Here is an 18362-nt window from a genome sequence, read left to right on the forward strand (position 1 = left end):
ATCCACCGTTTTTATTGTCTTGAGTCCAACAAATGGAATGATCTGGCTATTAGTCACAGATTTCTGTGCTACTTCATATTGAGTGTGGGCATTGCCCAGATGTTGTATGTACATGAGCTTTTTGGACTTGCACAGTTCAAAGGGGGAGGGGGAGAAGACACACCAACACACATATATATATAAAAGTTCACTTCTGAGTGAGCTCATCCTCCAGTATTTTTTGATGATGGGCTTTGGAATGATTTAGTGAGGCAGTTATATTTAGGTATATTTAACTTTTTGTGGGCATGCAGACAAATATTTGCTATAGCTCTATTTTACCTTTCACATACTATAGTATATTAAACCACAAAACCACACTGGTATAGTTAAAGGGTGGGTATTTAACATTATGCTCTTCTTGGAATAGAAGTGTTTGAGAAGGGATGGGGGGGTGGTTTTGTGTGTGTTTTTGGTTTGTATGTTTTGGGTTATTTCCTTGCGACTGTGCATGCCTCCTAGAAACTTTGTTTCAACATTAAAATCTTATCATTGGTGATACTTAAGAGTTCACTTACACTGGACAAAATTACAAAATATCATCCTAATTTTATGGTGACTCTGAAGATGGCAATGCATCAAGACATTTTCTCATTCAGCGTAGGAACTTAATGCAGAAAATATTAAAACATGCCATTCTGTGTTTATTTGCAAAAAGGTTTGATGTGAATATTGTTCATATTGAATTTTTATGAACACTTGAAAAAAAAAAATGAAATTCAATACCAGTAACCTACATTACAGCTACAACTAATTAGTTAGTACTAATTGATACCAAACTTAATATGTATCTGTTGCCTCAGAGTTTGCTTCATTGAAGAAACAACATGGAATAAAGTATTTCCTCATCAGGTTGTTATTGCCTTAAAATTTGTGTCTTTAGCTCCTGTTTCTTGAGTTAAGTGTCATTGCCTAATAGGGAAATCCAAGAGAGAGAAAATGCTTATATTTAGTAAAAGAGACCTTATTAGCCTGCAATGTTTTCTGTGAAACTCTTGCATTCACCTCAGGAACAAACACTGCTAGGATGTTTTACTTTTGCATCATTTACAGCTTTCATTCTTGTGACAGCTTCTTATGTCATTTCTGCTGCTTCTTCTGGCACCCTCACTTTCCTCAAATAATTTCCTTGTCAGACTCTCAAGACCCTTAAAATACAGCAGTATCTATTGATACCAACCACGTGTCCTCTTAGAATCAGTCACAGACTCCTGCTGATCTCATCAAAACTTATTTTCTTTGCCAGGAAATTCATCAATCAATAAACTCAAATTCAGGAGGCAGAGATAGGGAAATTTATTCCATACATTATGCTTATTTGCTATATACGTATTGGTTTTGCGCAATAAAAAACCTAGGCCATGAAGGCAAGTTTCTACTTACCTGGACTTACCTTAAATCTGGAATTAATTTGGCACTGCATGTACTTTTATATTTCCACTAATAACTATTCTAAAATCCTGAATGGTTCAGGAACACAGTTCCTGCTCAAATTTTCAGTTAAATCATAAAAATATATTAAACTTCTCTAAAATATCTTCAGTGATGTAAAACTTAATGGGGAAAAGTTTCCTTTGAAATTACTTTTTTAGAACTGAATCGTTGCTAATAGCATAGGAAGCGAAAGGCTTATTGTTCTTACCTCTCTAAAAGCTCCAGTAATACAACAAACTATGAAGGTAGACATGACGCTGAATATTGTGCTGTCACAGAGCTATCTCCATCTTCCAAACTGCTAATAGTACCTTACTCCCTAAACTGAATTGCATTCCTAACCTTGTATTTTTGAACAATACTAAAGGCTTTGTGCAAATGTCTTGAAAGTATGTTTTAAGAGATGACATAGACAAACTGTGTTAAAGTGCATAATATGTATTACATTTCCATTATTAATTTGTATTTTTTTGACTAAACACCTTTTAAAAAATCTGTAGCTTCATTCTACTGAATGGTAACCAGTCACATCAACTGCATCATGTGACAAACTGGCATATGATTACCAGAAAAATTCATAACTTCATTGCCAATCTATGATTTATGTCACAGAATCATTCTACATCAGACATTATTTTTCCATGCACAAGAAATCTTATGAGAACAATATTTATGAATTAAGAGTACTAAAGAATGGCTTTTTCTTCCAATAATAGCAGGCAGTAGGGGCTAGGTGTTACTGCATGGTGTTTATGCCTCTGTTTGGAAACCTCATATTCCTCTGTACAGTCCCTATTTCTATACTTTCTTCTGCATTAACAGTAATTTCTTCAGTTAAACAAAGCTTGCTGTGCTACACCAAAGTAGGCCTTGACTCATAGCATGAATCATAGCAGGGGAATCTAAGTGTCCTATTCGGTATGATCCAACACAGCTCAGCATGCTCTATGGCATCTGTGGAGTTTGCTGGTTATTTACATGACCCAGTCTTCAGGATGTGAGTGTTGCACACTGTGTACCCATATGCATTTTGGAGCTTAAAATAAATCCATAATTGAAAAGCATGGCTGGACTGGATGGGTGAAAATTATGGTGAGCTGAAGTATGTTTGGTATCTCTTGCTGCTGATTATGATCTGACATGTTTAGACTTTGCTTGTCCTCTCTTTCTCCCATCCAAGTTTGAAGAATAAAGTAACTGGTAGAAAACAGTGATTAGAAGAAACTATAATCTCAAATTCATCTGATAGAGGATTTGACCCTGTGCCCTATGCTCTACAAAGTACTTCATAAATCTTGGGAGAGCCTAAAAAAGGCAAATCTTTTCTCCCTACTGCCTCATCATTAATTAATCCTGAAAATTTGAGAAGCTTCCTTATTGTTCCCATAGTGTTCCGTTGCTCTGTTTAGTCTTTGCACTGACTCAACTTCTGGCTTTTAGTCAGGTGGCAAAAGTCAAGTCACTGATGGAGAATGAAGACCTCTGTCTGTTCTTGATTCACATGGCCTGGGTATGCATGTTGGACAGCAAGTAGGTAACCCCCACAGGATCTTTTAACAGCCTTTCCGACAAGTAGGAGACCTTGGGGGTTTCTTTGAACTGGGTAAATGAAGCAAGTTGTAAAGTATTTAATTAATAAACTTATTCTATGACAAAGTAGAGACTAAACCTGAATTACAAATACTGGTACCTGGAGGAAAAAAAAAAGGGGGGGTGGGGGGAAAAAAAAAGGGGGTGTTGGGGGGAAAAAAAGCTCAAGGTGGGAAAGAAGCCTTTCAGGATTGAAGATCTGCCCCCCAAAATTATCACATTTCAAAGGATGGTATTGGGAGAGCATTTAGATATATACATCAGGATTAATCTCCAAATCTTCCTGAAGTTTCCTATTATGAATGGGCTTTAAATGTGCTGATTGCAATTTGAACTATGCTGGAATGGGAAAATTTTATTGCAATGTGAGCAAAGTCTCACGAACTGAGAAACTGGACCTGAACACTGAGCTTGTAACTCAGTTGTTCTCGAGATTTTTCATCTTGCAGACCAGCTCATTTTTCTAATTCTCTCAAACCCCATGTGATATATGATTGCTTCCATCTGTTTATGAGGTTAAATTTCTGAACTGCAAGTGTGGAAGGAGAAATTCCAAGTTATGCATGCTGCTAGCTGGATAGATCTGCTTAAAAGAGAAAAATTTTTTGGTAAAACTTATATTTTTTGAGTTGTATTCACTGTAAATCACTTACTATATTAATTTATAACTGTGACATAAATAAATTACAATATAAAGCTATATTCCTTTTTCTATGTTTTAATAATATCTGTCATGTCCTCAGAAATGCCAATGGAATTACACTTCCTGATCTAGGCATCACAGTCCTTTGTGACAGATCCTCGGACTCATGGGGGTTTCTGTCTTATTGAGGAATGTAACTTAAAGTCCTGAGATTCACGAGTCTTAAGATTTGTGTTACTTGGGATGCTTACTTCTCAAAAATATTGGTGTTACATGTTTGTCAATTTTCTCTGAATTGCCTAATCTAAAAATATAAACCCCCCATTTATTACTATTATAGAAGGAGTTGAGATTTTGATTATAAAATTTGAGTTAGTCACAAAAATAAATGTAAAACATAATATATATATGGTGTTTAGCTATAAGGCTGTTAATGAGGTGCTGAAATATTTCAAGTTGTACTTTTGTTGGAGAGGAACTTGTTTTGCATCACCACAGTTCCTTTTCAGAAGAATCTTGTCTTCCTATGCATTCTTAAGTACTATTTCTAGTTGATCTCCATTAGGAACTCTGCTTCAGTAACAGAACTTTGTGTCAGACATGGCCATAACAATTAGCAGATCTTCCTTTTAGTCCTTTGGTATTAGGGTTTTCTTTCCTTGTTTCCTGAAGTTCATCCAGGACACGTGTATGTGGGAAGTATACCCAAGAAAGTAGGACTACTGACTAAAGTGAACAGGTATTTATCTTCACCTTTTAAGATGGATAAAATGCACAGTTTACTCAACTGTTAGAAATCATAAGGGCCACTATGTACCAGGAACACCTTCTCTCCAAAAGGAGAAGTTTTGTGAGAAGGCTAGTTCTTTCTGACTGCAAAATGGGGAAAAAAAATTAAATCACTTTGATCTTTAGAAATCATACCTAATGGGTTTTGTGGGTTACCCAGATATGCAGGGCAGCATATTTCAGTGTTTTCATTTGTGCTCTGCTTTGAATCCTTAGATCAGTATATTAACTTTGTGCTAGCACCTGCTTTTAGGTGTCTTCTTGGTAATTATGACAGTCAGTATGGAGTCAATACCTACTATCTCGAATTGTATGGAAGGAAAATAAATATCATGTCTCCTTAACACACAGAGGAAACCAAGTAACTGAGCATTTATCACAATGTCTTCTTTAAATCTAAGCTGGCACATAATAGAAAGGGTGAGTTCACTGAAAATAGGATGCCTGTGAGCCTAGCCAAGACAATTAAAGCATTGATCTAGGTTAGACAGACAAGTGTTCATGTCTACTATAAAAATACTGTCTGTTTCTAATGAAAACTTTGATATATTAAAGACAAGAGAAATAACCAAAAAAGCATTATAGAAATCAGTGGATATGAAAGTGTTGGATATGCCTTATCTTGTTATATATTTGTATGTTTATATTACTAAACATACAAACAGAGGAAACAATTTGAAATAGAAACTCCATGGAAACGAGTTCAATACACATCATTGACATATTTATCATTTTGAACACCTAGAAGTTTTGTTTGAAAATTTTCTGTGATGTCTGGGAAGCATTCCAGATGCCTGCCTCTCTCTCAGAAAAGCTGGTTTAAATCATTCCTTTTCCCAGTCTGTAAACTAATCTTACAAATCTAGTATGGCATAAAGGACATGTAAGTTGGACTCTTATTAAACACTGATGATTTTGTACTTTTCTTCTTTGACCTATCAGATGACAAAATAAGGTTATCCAAAATTCTTCTTTTGGTTGTGTATATCTTATTTTAGCTTTAAATATCAGTTTGTCATGGGAGGTAGAATAAAACAGTTCCTGTTTTTTACTTTGAATATGTCATCTGCTGAATCTCTTCTGGTCTGATTCCGACCAGTTTTAGGTGAGAAAAACTGCTGAAGTCCTCAGATCTTAACAGAGTATATACTCCTTTTTTAACTTCCTTTCATTTTTACCTCACTTCTTTTTGAAGATAAATAGCTAGTATCTTTTTTCCCTTAGATGTTACTACTCTTTGATCTTCCCCACAAACATTTGCTGTGTATAGTTTGCCACTCTTTGTCAGGTATCTTCTCATTACTATCTTCTCTCAAGTGACTTGAAAAATATACTTTTTTCATTTTTACCCAATTTTATAACAGGATGCAGTTTCCCTGTTCCTTGGACATTTATTAAAATCTAATTAGTAAATCAGGTAATAATTTTTAAAAGGGGTTTTACAATCAATGCTGAGTTGCACTGTATGTTGATGTTAATTTTGGATTGTTTTATCAGCATAAACTTTTGATCCAAAACCAAATTCCAGAGTTATCTAATTATTTCACTGGGGAGGTTCATTGCAACTTTAAAATTTGTTCATACATAAACTCTAATTGGAGTTACTTTTATAAATGATGGAGTATTTCTTTTAAGTTTCCTTTGCTATCACTCTTATAATGAGAAAAAAACTACGCATAATGCTATCGTTTACTTTGGTATGTTTTGTTTCTTTTTGTCCCTTGTAATTTGAGATTGCTTCTCTCTGAGGAAAAAATTATTCTTACTCAATTATTGCACACACTCAAAGCCTACTGTTGTGCTTATCATGGTTTTGCTCAAGTTAAACATGTGGTCTTGAAAAAAGATTTGAAAACAGTCTTCATCATTGTCAGTTTTGCTACTTCTAGAAGGACTAGCAGCTGGGAAGCTTTGAACAATCATGGTAGTCAGACTAAGAAAGCAGGGAATGTGAGAGAGAGGGAAAAAAATGTCTTACTAAGCTAAATTTGGAGAAATGTTCTCTATTTTAGAATACCATGCAAGAATCAAATACTGCCAATGAAAATATCAAAAATTGAAAGAGGAAGAAAGCATAATCAAGGGATGAATAGAATATTTATTCTGCAAAAAAGGGAAGTGGAAACCCTTCAAGATGAAAGCTGCATGTGATCTTGTTTTCTACTCGGAATCAGCAGTGCAGTTTTAGTAAAAAAATATCATAGTGGTAATTATAATGAATTCAATACAATCTTTAATACTAATCTTTAAAGAAATATTAGCAAACCACTCTAATGTCTAATCAAGATCTCAAAGGCTAAGCTCCCACCTGCCTGTGACAAAACCAATAAAACCAACAAAAACTTCCCTTGAGAAGGATTGTTACATAATTCCCTTACTGAGGTTTACTGTTTTTCCAGATTCCTAATATATCTACATTAACAGGTTAGTACAAATCCAAAGCATTTTTGAGGCAGATCTCCTAATCATTCCTATTTACTATGTTTTAATAGCAGGCTCTAGGAGCATGTGGATGAAAGTAAACTGCATCACATGGAGCACATCTAATATATCCAGCCCAAGGCACCCCCACTAGTTAAAGAAACACAGCCTCTGAAATGCATATAATGTAGATCTCGCTTCCTCAGCTGTTTCCCTCTACAGGTTTACTTTCACTGTACACTACTCACTAATGCAGACATTAGCCCAAGACCAGACTAAATGAACCACAAGATCATGTAGACACTGGTACAGCAAGTGTTGCATGAAAGGCTCCATGAATAACTGATAGTCTTGGCTTACAGGCAATTTTGAAAACAAAATGTAGGAAGTCTTGCCAGGACATAAAATTTTAAAGGAACAGAATCAAAGCATGTCTCTCTCTAGTTTTTTCGTGGTATTAGATGTTAAAAACAACTAATAAGGCAGCTTTAAAAAATAAAACTATTGGAGTGAAACAAATTTCCATTCTAGAAAAGTGTGGATGAAAATTGTGGTCTTTGAGTTCTTTTTTCCTTTTTTTTCCCCTATTAGTCTTAATTCATTTTGGTTGCTTAGTCTTCTCTTTTTTTCAAAACCAAGTTGTTTAGGCCCAGCACTTTCTTCAAACTCCTTTCTCTTTGAGTTCAGTTTCTCAGATTAGTGAGATATATTCAGAGTTATATACATCTGTCTTGTCTTTAAATTTTGGCTGGTTGCTGCCAGTTTAGGAATACTTGTCTTGGAGAATAGAAGGGGAGTGAAAGCTACTGAGCATTCTGTGTGAGCTCAAAGCCTTTTAGGCATTAAGAAACTAAGTGTAAGTGACAATACCATAAGAAATCTTCCTTAATTATTGCTGTTCATGGAGAGTGAAATACTGAACTAGCTAAATGTTAGATTTAACTTAGTCATCAGCAGTTACACATCAGATATTTCATTTCATCTCATGGAGATATTACTTGCATTTTATTTTCCTTATATGTTCTGTGGTCAGATTAATGTAGAAACCACCAAATCCTCTGGTTTTAATTTAAATGTTGAAGGGTTTTAAGTTTTGTTGGGTTTTGTTGAGCTAAAAAGGAAAAAGCAAGAAATATATAGCTCAGCATAAGCGGAGATGTATAGAATGTGGTTGCACTGGTACATAACATATGGTTGTTATCTCCCAGCCCAGTTGGTGTTTGTGTTGCAGATATGTCTTTGTTCATATTTATAAAGCACATGCCCTTTTCCCCTAACAAAATTAAGTTACTGCAGTCGCCCAATACTCTCCTAGCCCATTCCTGGATGAAAACCAGCTTTGAAAAACTTGCTGCCACTTTGATGCCCTCCTTATTCTCATCACTGCATCCCTCTAACTACCATTACAATTTTAACACTTGCTGGAAATAGGGAAAAGAGAAGGAGAAGGAAGAAAAGCCAGGTGGTTTTCTCCCAGCATTATCTAGCTCTCTGCTCTGTGGATCAGGTCTCTCCCATCATACAGGAGAAGAGATTGCAGGAAGTCTTCCCCTGGAAAGCGTAATGAATTCCCTGGGGGGGATGAACAATTTTACTTCCCCCACAGAAAGTGGCATGAGGAGTTACCTTCACTATGCATCTGCACAGAGTCAGGCCATCTCCCTTGGGAGAAAGCAACAGCCAGACTTCTCAGCACCAGCCCAGATGTTGGAGTGACCAAACACATTCCTGCCACTGCAACCTCATCCACAGTTCATTATACATTGTGCGTGTTTGCCTAATGAAATAAGGAAGTTCATCTCTTCTCTGAGTTCCAGCAGACCCAAGCTTTACTGTATTCTACTTTCAGAAAGATCAATTAGGAAAGAAAACTTTGCTCATAAAAAAGTTAACTGTTCTTGATTTTTAATAAGTTAGGAAGCAGACAAAATGGACACTCCATTGAAGTGCTAACAAATGTTGTAAATTTCAGCTTTTGTTTCTGTCTCTCCAAGAGGGAAATAGAAACAGGCATAAGATTGTTAGAAATGTTGGGTTTTCTTCAATTTGGATATTCTGTACAAAGACAGTCGTAAGAAAACATGACGTAAGAGTGATGGTCAGGCCCAATATTCTGCACCTTAGAGCAGCAAAGAGCAGATTCTAGTAGTGGCGAGTCATGAAAGATTATAAGAATACAACAACCTCACCTGGAGGATTTCTCTGCTAGTTCTTGTCTTCAGTACCACAGTTTCTTTAAAAGTTTAGATGAGAAACTCAAGCCAGTGTTTGTATCTTTGTTTAATAGCCCTTGATATGTCTATGTAAAGATGGAGGAAAGGTTGTTCTCACTGTGCTGCTTTAGCTAAAATGAACCACAAGTTGGGACCTTCCCTAACTTCTCAGAATCCTAGATAAAATACAGTAAGATTAAAGACCAACATGCAAACTCATATATACTTTTTGTACAAACATTTAAGTTTAAATGGATATCTTTGCACTCTGGAGGCATGTACCATCTGTGATATTATTAAAGTATTGATAATATTTTAGGATATCAGTAAAATATACTATTAAAATGTTAGTTACATATTAAGTACTTAGCATAATAAGTATTAAATTTTTATTAATTTTACATCTGTAACATTAGTAAAGTGTTATTTTATGGAGTCTTCTCCCACAAAGTCTCATTTATCTTTATGGTTACTATCTGCACCATTGGAATGTCTAAAGACAAACTTTCTTCTAATAATCATGCAAACTGCTTCAAGTCAGCATACCTAAGGTTAATGATACTAAATAAAATGATACCAGGAAGGAATATGTCTGAAGCAAGCCAATAATTCTCTATTGTTTGGCAAGTCTGACTTTATTTTGAGTAACTGGTGGTTTCTTCAAGAAAACAGTAATAATTATGTTTTTCTCTCAAGTATTTTCTCAGGAAACAGACAAACAGCCTTAATTGGTTTGTTTTAAGAGCAAACATATTACCATTATAAGTATTTTCTTATTGACTACAAAGCTGAAACAGGTTAGTCATGGAATGAAAAGTGATACAGAAAGGGTAAATTTTTAGGGTATTTTGCAAAAGAGAGAATGACGGCAGAGTTTGCACAAACTTTACAGATTCTGTAGAAATGTTAATCAGAGTGTGAATATCCAAACAGAAAAAACAGAGCCCTGTGTTTCTCCAGCACTGTGTTTCACCAACTACAAATTTACATTGTTACAATGAGAAATAATGATAAACTTCTGGGGGTTATCGAATGCTCTTATGCATCCAGCCACACAAAGAAAGTTAGGAAATGGATCAGCAGCTTGTATATTCTTAAATATTCTTTATTCTTTATATTATTTTATATTCTTATATTTTAGATAGGCAGACAAATATAAAATAATTGATAGTAAATATAAATACAGGGATACCACAAAACCAATATCAGTAGAAGGAGAAAGGAAACAGTCTCAATTTCCTCCAGGGAAGGTTTAGATTAAATATTAGGGAAAATTTCTTATCTGAAAGGTCTGTCAACCATTGGAACTGGCTACTCAGGGAAGTGGTGGAGTCAACATTTCTGGAACAGTTCAAAAGGTACGTGGATGTGGCACTTGGGTGTATGGTTTAGTGAGGAAACACAATTGTGATGGATTAATGGTAGAAATTGATGATATTAAAGGACTTTCCCAGCCTTAGAGATTCGAAGGTTCTAGGTCTGAAAATTCTCATGCAAGCTATGCTGAGCATAACACGGCCATTGAGAGACTGGCATTCCACAGGTCTGAAAGCAATTAGGAATGATGAATCCAAACAGCTCACTCAAGTCTGAAACAGCAGGACCGGATCCTCAATGACCTTAAATTGAAGTATCTCCCCTGAGTTTTGTGGAATTATTTTGATCCTATCACAAGAACATTAACAGCAATAAAATGTGACTTTTCATGTAAATGTACTTCAACATCCTTCCAAGAATATTAATATGCATGAGATTTAAGGAAAGAATTGTCTTCACTAAGAGATGAAGAATGTTGAAGAATCTGGCTGCATATTGTCTACTCATACCCAATATTTAATGGCACCATCCTTAATATTTACCATATGCAAACATGTATTCTGCTTTATCACTGCTTGTCAATTCTATGGAAATAAAATGTACCACCTGCATCCATGAAATCATTTTAATTCATCTTGTAACCACAATGCTTTTGTACAGGACTTGAAAACGGAGGGCAGTTTATCTATCTTCATACTTTTACTTGAAATTTGTGCTTTTTTAAAGAAAACCTATCTTCATAGGGGCTTGATTTAAAAACTAATAATTGATTGAAAGATATCCCCAAAATAGAAGATACAGTCTTCACAACAGGAAATGTAAAATATAGTTAAGCAATACACAGCTTTCTGAGTTTGTTGCCAAGTTGTGACAGATATACTGATTGATTACTGAGAGGTAGAAGCAATGCCAAAATCTGCATAGCATATACCGGAGAGACTAGAACTACTTATTCTTTGATGAGCTCTTGAAACTGTGCTTTAACTTCAGCTTATATCATTGTGTAACACTATCAACCAAATAGTTTTACAATGTCTTGCTGAACTTTATTTGTCTAGAAACATGAAGCTGTAGGGTGTGAGAGGTTTTATTTCCATGGGGCCTTCAGTAATTGCAATTTTTGTCATCAATTTTCCAGCGTAAGAAAAGGTGTGTACATCAACCAGCATGTCCACTAAAAGGTACACTTGGGACCTAGTTTGAGAAAAGTTTGAACATTTGATTGCTTCTATCTTAGGTGTTTCTAAAATGTTCTTCTCTACTAAAACAGAATAGCCTGAAAGGATTTCATAGGAATATTAGTGAAGAAAAGATTTTTTAAATACTGACACAGAAATTTCTACCAATATTTGAAACTTGAAAACAAATTATATTTGTTTGTAGCAATGGCTAACAATCCATGTTAGGGAAAATGTAACCAACCCTGACAGACCCACTTCAAATAGACTACTATGCTATTAAAAAAAATCCTTTTTTTGATTATTCAATCCTGAATGTTAATGATCAAAAATCCCAAAACAGGAAATGGAACAAACACTTCTAAAAATAGGTAATCTGCCTGAGTGTTATCATCTACTCATTTGGGAAGTCACTGCATTCTTTTAATCCATGTTAATCTTCATTTGGCGTATTACTTTGGTGCTTTGGTGCTAGGGCCTGACTCAGCAGCAGCCTCAGATTTGAGAGTTTATCTTCTGTGGAAAAGTTAGAATCTTTGAATAAAAACCAAAAGGGCCTTAACTTTCTTTTACCTTTTAATGGCTTAGTAATTATTTTCATTAATGCATCACTGAGAACAAAAATGTCTATAAATATATGCAAGGCAAAGGGTTCTTTAAAAAATTATTCTACTATTTCTGTCTAAATTATGTAGTTAAGTCCTTGAAAATTAGAATTCAATATTCCAAATTGCAGAAACGTAATTAGCAAATTCCAAATAAATTTTGTATTTAGAAAGGATGTTTATTTTATTTGGAATGGTTTTTATAAAAAAATCCCAACATTACTTCTCATAGTGATACACACAAATATTATTCCTTCTCCTCGTGATTTGGATAAGGATTTTTTCAAGCAGTTTCAGTTGTATCCTGTTCATAAAGTCTTAGCAGTGAAGAATTGTGCGTATAGATATAGTTTTAATATATTCAAATTTATTTCATTTTGCTGAAATGGTCACTTGTAAATTTATTTTGACTGGAAAATCGTAAAGAGCTTTTTTCAGACTTCCTCGTGCAGCACATTTATACTGCAATTCAATGCACTGGGATCTGTCAAGGATACAGGAAACCTGGTCATGTCCCTGAACAGGAGTAGTACATTAAATCCATGTTTCTCCTATGCCCAATCCCAGCCATTCTGTTATACCAGTCTCTGTGTGCCTGATGGATGCTTCTCTTTCCCTCCACTTGCTCCCTCTTGTGTTTTATAATGATTTCATCAAATCAAAAACATCTTCATAAAATGTCTTGGCAAGAACAAAATCATATACTTGATACCTATGAAATGTGAAAGTACGGAATGCCTTGTGAAATCAGCTAATTCCACTGTGAAACAAAAGCAAACAAGGCAGTTTTGAAAATAGTTTTTTAAATAGAGCTGTTTGTCTCTGTCTTGCAGTACTTTTGGCAGTTCCAGGTGTATTTAAACAAAATAGGGGTTTTTTTTTTTCCTATCCTTCAGTTTTTAGGGGAAATATATCAGGCTAAATGTGCTCTTTAAGAAAAAAGAATGATGTTAGTGAAAGCTTTTGTGTTTTTCCGTAAGGGATATGGCAACTTCTATTTCTTAAGACAAGTAAGTGTAAGACCTCAGGTGTTCTTCTTCTTTTTCTTATTTAGCGCATGACTTTCTCAGCAGGATTGCTTTTTAAGCATAAAAACAGATTAGGTCTGTCCACAAACCCTGAGGATACTGTTTCACATAAGTTACTTGAATTTTGCATTCAGTAAACTATAGCTATAATACATTAATAATTTCCTATAAACCAACTGCGAGATTTAGATAAATTCTCATTGCTTTATGTAGGGATTTGACTGGGCAACAACTAAATTATGGAAGATCCTACCACCATGTGTAGTTTGAGGTCTAGAAAAGACCATCAGATCTTCAGACAAATAAAGAGCGTCTGAAAATATCCACATCTGCATTATATTAATGCCTGTGTACTGCTACAACAGAAATTGCTTGACTACTTTGAATTCTTCTTAGTTTTTTAATTGTTTTGGTAGTTCACTTTATATAGGATCGTGGAAATAACATATTATTAGTTTCTCTTTCCACAATATGTCATGGAGTGTGCTCAGCTTACACTAGGATGACAAAAATGTTTAATGTTTGTGGATAAATAATATTATATATGCGTGATTTTTTTCTACATTTTTCTTATTTAGAAATAAAATGTAGTCATAATAAGAATAGATTACAACTCTTCAGCTAACATTACCTAAATGAACATTGGATTTCTTTGAATACTTGATTTATATAGCCTAGCTTTGAGACATATGGTTTTCTGAGTTACAGATGTGCTAAGAAAAAAGACCACCTTTGTGCTTGACTTAGACTTAGAAATAGCAAAGAGATAAATTCTATCAATTTAGTATAGTCAATCTGACCACAATGGAAGTGCTATTAACTGGTCTTATTAGTGAATTTCCTTCTTTCTCATTAGTACTCCATTCCTCTACTAATTTTTTCCATTCTGTTTATTGTTCAAGATCAAACAGAATTATTAAGATTTCAGACTTAAGTGTTCTGATTTCACATGTTCTTTCTATTCTACCACTGTAAAGTTTCATTAAAGCAGCTTTTGAATAAGTATTCAAACTCTAGTTATTCCCCTCCTTTCTGCAGATGTGATAGCAGGAAAAGATATTTTGGAGACAGTCTGCCCTCAGTTTTCTTAGACAGGAAATGCACAGACAATGTCTATAATGGTCTTTTTTCCAGCTCTTTGTCAAGCCCTAGAATAACTGAAATAAGTTTTCTTTTTGAAACTGTTTCACATAGCATATCATGTTCTAATAATCTCATACCTTTTAAATATGTCCCCACTTATAAGTTTTTCAATGTCTTATTCCTTATGACTGGCTTCTGCAATAAAAGAGAGAACACCTTATTTAATTAAAACCAAAGGTTTATGATGGAATATTAAGTGAAGTTTAGCTAAAGAAAAATAATTCTTAAAAAAATAATTAATATTCTGTCTTGAAATATTTGTTTACTTTTTTGGAACAGTGTGTTTCAAATTTTCATCACTTTTTTTTTTGGATATTATAAAGCCAAACAGTTTTAGTAAATTTTAACTGCAAGGAAACTAAAGGCTTTTTGTTTTATTTTTTTCCCATAAACATAAATTTTAAAATTGTGCAATTTGTGCAATTGCATAATTGCAAATAAAATGTGCCCCTTCACAGCTTGTAACTTATTCACTAAATTCCAAACTGAAATCTTGCAGGGAAATAGTATAAATCACACTTCACAGTGGAGTAAAAGTTATGGATTCAGAACTGAGAGGAGCCAAATGTAGTTAAAAATAATCCTGAAAAGTTATTTACCTCTGGGGCTGTGCTTCTGGCTGTTCTGAGTTTACCAGCACATGTGCTGTTTCCTTTTATGGGCTTCAAAGACCTCCGCCTTTGAAGATGCAGAGGTTAGGCTGGGAAATCATTCCACTTAAGGCTGTCTACCTCCACTATCCATGTACATGAAAGCTACTGGGAAAAATTTCAAACCCACTTCCATTTGGGCCTGCATAACTTTGCAACTAACTGTTAAAGCTAATACTGTAATTTTAAGGCTGAAAACTGTATGTATAAAATTACATGTGTGACAACGAAGACCACATTCGGCAAATTTAGCAGATTTCAGCACGAAGTTCCACATGCTCAGGAACTAAAGCTTGACAAATTAGCTCCAGATATGGCCATATTAGTGGGAGCTGGAGACAGCCCTACAGGGCTGGCTTTTCTTTGACTGAAGAAATGCCCTTGAAAAGATTTAATTGAGCTAATGAAGACATTATATAAACAGTTAAAAGCAGTTGTTGGAGGCTGGTCGGAGCTCATGTATCAGCAGTTAGTAATTAAGAAGATCTTCTATCTCCTTTCAGAATAAATATCCTGCCCCAGTTGTGGCAGGCCTGCTGAATGCAGACTTTATGGTCAGTAAATGTCCAGACATTACTTTTTGTGCAAAAACATCTGCAATGTGTTACCTCTGTAGCTCCCTGTCAAAGCCAGACAAAGGCCAAAGTTCCCAATGAATAACCTGATAAATAACCATAAAATCATTTACTCAGACCTATTTTTGAATAATAAATAAAGAAAGCTTACACCAGCTGAAGGTGTCATCAGAGAGTGTGATGTATAACTGACCCACTTGGTAAGATGAACAAACTTAGCAACAGCACTACTTTCTGTCTTAAAAATGTAAAAAAATGTAAAATTGTGCATGTTGATTACTATTATGAGTCACACTGACTTAAATAAAATAAATACTAAGTAAGTTATTTCACCTAAATATGAAACCAGTGGCCAAAGGTGGGGGTTTGCATGTGTTTATTAGTAGAATTTGTTATGTGAATAGCTAATATTTATTACTAATAAATACACTAATTAAAGCCATACTAGTAATTTCCATTAGCTTACCCTCAAACTTCCACGGAGCTGTCCATCTGGTTTTAATCAAAACCAAATGGTAATCCAAGTTCTCGGGCTGGAACAGCTAAGAGGAAGTCTTTCAGAGAAGGCAGAAGAAAGCAGAAAAGATAAACAGACGATATTCACTAAATTTGTACAGAGCTAAGGATGTAGATGCTGTGGGTTACTCTGAAGACATGATTCAGGCAGCCTGTCAAACTGGAACGAAGTAGTTACAACTGTTTTATGTCAGCAAAATACTAATATGATCAAGATGGAGTCTGTCCTTTTGCTTTTGCAATGCTGGATTTGTGTGACTCTGGAGGATTCTCACTAGAGGTAAAGCAAGATATTCCACTGCCTTCAACATGATTGTGTTTAAACTGCAGCATTTGTTTTCTAATATCCAGTTTATTCTCTTGAGTAGGAATGCAATTTTAGCATTTTTCTTTAAATGGAATCTGCCTAACTGTGGATATTTGTTCGACAGAGTAGTACTAGATCTTTTGTCACTGTGATGTGTTAAGTTTAGACCATGTTTCTCACTACCTGACGTCAAAGACCAGGTGTTTCAGAAATGTTCTCGTGTTGTTCTTGATAACTGCTACCTTTGCATGAGCATTAGAGAAGCATAAAGTATTTTTTTAAAAGAAAAATCCAGGAGGGAGAGGTTTAAATACATTTTTACATTATGCAGCTGTAGTAGAGATTTTTTCCTTTGGCAGAAATAGCCCAGCAGTGTATAAAGCTGACTGCCTTGAAACACTCAGTCTTGATGTTTTCTTTTCCCTCCATTTCTGCGCTCTCTCCCTGGCGCGGGCAGGCAGGCTCACTGTCTCTCTCCCTCTGTCTCTCAAAGGCAGGAAATACTTTTCAGGCAATCTGGGCCTGGTTGTTGAGGCCCCCTTTCACAAAACATCAGTCTGAATTTAGTAGACAGAAGTCACTGGGAAAAGCTTGACAGGCTCGTGCTTAGCTAAGGCTCCCTCCAGCTGCAGAGGGTGTTTTTGTTAGAATCACACATTGAGCAAAACTGCTCAGAATAGAGCAATGATCTCAGTAGCGAAATCTGAACTTTTATGCTAGCTGGAGCTAGCTGGGACTGGGCTCTTTTGTTTGTTTGCTTCTTCGTTTTGTTGTTTGGGCTTTTTTCTTCTTCTAATGGCCAAAGATTTTAGGGAGGTCATGTCTGAATTCCTGATTCTCTTCATCTAGGTAAGGCTGTCTTGGAATCTTTCTGTACTTTTAACTATCAAAAAAAATTTTTTTAAAGAAAAAAAAGAAAAAAATAAAAGAAGGTAAGAAAAACCTCAGGAAAGAAACAAGCAGTATCCAGCACTGGAGTGTTCTGCGCTCAGGATCTCAGCACTAGAAAGAGAGGTAAAAAATTTTATAATCTTTAAAAATATACATTTAGTTGTAAACTGTGACAACTCTGTTTATCAAATATGCCAGACCCATAAAAAATTTCTGTGTGTTTTTCTTCGTCTTTTAAAAATATGCTTGAAATGCTGAACTTTATTTGCATTCTTTTATAAATAGAGCTGTATGGTATTGCTTGCATATTTTTTAATGTACATTAAATAGGAAAGTTAAGTGTGAGTGATTTGGGTTTTTTCACCTCATTTAAAAACAGGGAGGGCATTTAGGGCTATGGTTTTTTTCTCTCTCCCCACCTTCCCCTCTCTCCACTGCAGCAGTAATGATAATGAGGAGTGTTTTATGTAGATATATCAGTTATACCTCACTGGGCTAGGTCTATAGCCTTTTCTCAGTCCTAGATGAAATTTGTAATAGAAGTGGCAATACAGTCTTAAAGGTGTATACTTTAAATCTGAAATTTCAAGGTTTTTTTGTTGGCTTTACCTAAATTAGATTTTTAGTAATGCATTATTAGATACAGAAGTTACTGTATGCTGTACTAGCATTTAGAAGAGGTAAAGTACAATTCAGTAAATGTCAGCCGAGTATAATTTTTGGGAGGATGCACAGATTTACTCTTTTTATCTTCCTAACCTAGGAAACATGTAACTAATAAAAATAACAAGAATCTGCTCTTAAAGAGTTTAGGGAGAAAAACAGGATAGTATCTTCCACGGATATGTGAATGCATTTATATTTTATGTAAAGATGTGATTTAATTATTAATTTGTTCTGTATATGAGAAGCATTTTTTAATGTCAATCTATATAGTATTCTTTGTCTTCCTGGAAATTGTTGCTTTCTCTCTCTCCTTCTCTCTTTCTCTCTCTGTTTCTCGCATTAGGACTCCATGTAGTT

At 34.9% G+C, this 18362-nt stretch overlaps 1 protein-coding gene across 5 annotated transcripts in view; it reads left to right on the forward strand.

Moving 5' to 3' along the window:
* Nucleotides 1-18362, forward strand: part of DLC1 (DLC1 Rho GTPase activating protein) — a 245931-nt gene that overhangs the window by 17180 nt on the left and 210389 nt on the right. Inside the window, exon 1 of one of the 5 annotated variants that reach the window (XM_063157211.1) lies at nucleotides 16406-16421. The exons of 2 other annotated variants lie outside the window; for them this stretch is intronic. The gene's annotated coding sequence lies outside the window, so the exon portion shown is untranslated. Of the gene's footprint in view, nucleotides 1-16405; nucleotides 16422-17022; nucleotides 17463-18362 lie in introns of those variants that run through there. 2 more of the 5 variants (XM_063157208.1, XM_063157209.1) reach the window with 2 other exon arrangements.

This window comes from Melospiza melodia, chromosome 5 (assembly GCF_035770615.1).
Source record: "Melospiza melodia melodia isolate bMelMel2 chromosome 5, bMelMel2.pri, whole genome shotgun sequence".
NCBI classification, from domain to species: domain Eukaryota; kingdom Metazoa; phylum Chordata; class Aves; order Passeriformes; family Passerellidae; genus Melospiza; species Melospiza melodia.